The following is a 3,158-nucleotide window of genomic DNA, read 5'->3' as shown; positions in this document are numbered from 1 at the left end:
CACACACACACACACACACACACACACACACGCACACACACATTTGTCTCTCCAAGGTCTACTTCTACCCACCCCCAGCCTTGGTACCCACGCTAAGGCCAGAACTAGCATTGCACACCAGTCACAAGAACTGAACAGTGTTTGACTTAATTGGATGATATACATTATTCATGAGCCTTGAGTCTACGATGCTTTTGGCATTCATGGGGGGGGCGTGAAATAAGGCATTAGTTTTCTTGGTACAAAACATTCTGTATTAAACTTCGTTTGGCAATTCACTTTTCAATGTGAGAAATTAGAAATGCTTTTAAGCAAAGTTAGGGACTGTGAAGTAGCTGGAAACCAGCAGAGACTTAAAGGAAAGATGAGGAAAGAGTAAGAGGTGAGACTTCCCAAGTTTGGGGTAAAGCAGGGCTGGTTGATGAAAGAAACATGTTGATAGTGACAAACATTTTTGTGGATATACACATATTTGTATATTTATATTGTATATGATTATGATTATATGTGAATGTAGGTTATACTTACCATGTTTTATAAATGTATACATATATCTCCTCAAAATTTATTTCAAATCACTGAGTTTGGAGAGTTTTCACCCCATCTTATGTTTATACAAACTAAAAGGCATCACTGAAAGAACTTCCTTTTGGGCTATACGATGTCCATGTTCATCTCAGTTAGTATAAACTTCAAGCTATCAGAATCATTTGCAGACTTCAAGTTCAGTTCCACACTGTCCTTTCCCCAGTGTGTTAAGTTTCCTCGGATCAAGGCTATTTTGTTTTAGAGGTGAGGAAACTAAAACACACGGAGGACCCTGGAGCCCCTCGTGTGTCAGTGAGTGAGAGCCTGAGGCTTTGGGACTTATTGTACTATCCTCAACGTATAAGAAACTCACTTTTTTGGAAGTCAAACAAGTATGAGTCCAAACAACAGCAAGTCTGGAATCCTAAGCAAGTTTCTTGGTTGTAAGTGTCAGTGTTTCAGTGGCTACAGGCTTCTGCTGTTAAGTCCAAGGACACAGTTTTCATTCCTGGACCCTTCCTGGTAAAACTGTACTCATACCTCCACACTTGTGTGAATCCATGCATGTGCGCACACACACACACACAACATACACACATACACATAGAGTAAGTAAACATAATTTAAAAAGACGTTGATTTCTTCCTGTTTTTGTTTATTCGGTTGTAAAATGAAGATAAATTATATATCCTTATCATGAAATTTATAGAAGATAACTCCAGGTTGTTGTAGAACAGCGCTGGACATCTGGTAGACCTTTATATAAGTATTTGACAGGTTTATCTGTTTTTCATTGTTTTTATAGTCTGAAAATATATCCCCCTGGGATATTCTTTTTTTTTTTTTTTGGTTTTTCAATACAGGGTTTCTCTGTAGCATTGGAGCCTGTCCTGAAACTAGCTCTTGTAGACTAGGCTGGCCTCAAACTCACAGAGATCCACCACCTTCTGCCTCCCAAGTGTTGGGACTAAAGGCATGTACCACCACTGTCCCTCCCCGAGATATTCTTACTGTTGCCCTCTAGTTAGTGTGTAGTGGGGAAATTTGGCTAAATTAGTCCCGTGTTTGATATTTAGTTCTTAGATCAAATGTAACTTTCAGTTGTATTATTGTATTTTCTAGGCATAATTCAGTCAATAGGTGGTTAGTTATGATATACAACATGTTTTTACATGATAGAGCCGTCAGAAACATGCTATCATTTCCCATGCCCCGTTCAGTAATGCCATGAGAGCCAGTGTCAATTCCAGGATTCTGGGGTGCAGAACAGTTGCACGTATGAGAATATTGACAAGGTAAGCTCCCCTGAGAGACAGTGGTTGATGCCCATAGTACCCAGCTGGTGTCAGGATTCCAGTTTAGTTGAGTATGAATGAGTTTCGCCAGGAGATGGTGATGAACCTGCAGTGCAGCAACCACAGGCTGAGGGCTGGAGAAGAATCTTCACATTGCCATCTCTATCCACCTAGCAGGCATCCCAGCAGCCTGGCCCTCTCAAGCAGACTCTAGGCCAATTGTTTTGGCTGAACAACTTCACAGGAGCAGAATGACTAGGCTGCCAGGCTGGTGAGTATTTCATCAGAGAAGTCCCCAAAGCTGGAATGAAGCGATTGCCTGTCAGCCAGGATATGAAGCATGGCCCAAAAGGCTCATCACAAGAATGAAAGAAATTTCTTTGAAGTTTCCCGTTAAAATTCATGTCCATTTACATTCAACTTTAAGATATAGGCCTGTTTATTTTAATGCACATTTGCCCCTTAAATCTTAGGAAAATGGGCATTCTGAGAAAATGCTCCATGTTTGCTTTGTGTGTTAGGATGCCCAGGCTCACAGCTGTGCAGCTCTGATTAGGAAAAGGGGGTGGAGGGACTCTCTTTGCCTAGGTTACTCCCCAGATCTCAGGTCAAGCAAAAGTGTATGCTGCACCTCTGGTCTATTGTCACTGGGGCACAGCTGATGGGTCTCAGTGAGTGTGTGTCTGCTGATGACCTTCTGACCCATCTGTCAGTGTTTCTTAAGGAACCCTTGAGGACACTCGCTTCCCTTCTAAAACCTTAGGAGCAGCTGAACTCATTTCTCTTCTGTCCAAGTGTATTAATTTCTGCTTCTGTAATGAGCTACAGAAGAGAAAAAGGGAGAAGAGTGATTGGGCACGATGAGTTATGGAGCTTGCCTTCTCATCAGCGATGTAAAACAGCTCAGGCTCTATTTAGTGCTGCTCTCAGCAGGATCGATAAATAACACTTCAATGACACCGAGAGGGAAAGTGTACACTTACAGAAACCAAGGGAGCCAGAAGGAGAAGCAAATGCATCCTCTTTTTCCTCTTGCTTTGTTGGGAGTCACCTTTTCATGGGCAAAGGATGGGTGACACAATTTGGTTTGTATTTTAGAAAAGGGGTACAGACCCCCCGCTTCAAGGAGCTCAAGAATAGTATTAGGTTAAGAGAAGAGAACATAAAGGGGGCCTAAGTCTCTATGACCTCCCCCGGTGTAATCATACTTCCCTGTGATCCACGAACTCACCTGACCCAAGTGGGCAACAGAGCCATTTTCTGTGATGACTTGGAGAAGGTATTTGTTTCCTGGTTCATGTTAGAGTGTGTCCAGAGATAATTTGGAGCCCATAG

The sequence above is a fragment of the Microtus ochrogaster genome, unplaced genomic scaffold, assembly GCF_000317375.1.
Source record: "Microtus ochrogaster isolate Prairie Vole_2 unplaced genomic scaffold, MicOch1.0 UNK21, whole genome shotgun sequence".
Taxonomy (NCBI): domain Eukaryota; kingdom Metazoa; phylum Chordata; class Mammalia; order Rodentia; family Cricetidae; genus Microtus; species Microtus ochrogaster.
The sequence above is the reverse complement of the archived record's forward strand: the minus strand, read 5'-3'. Positions refer to the sequence as shown.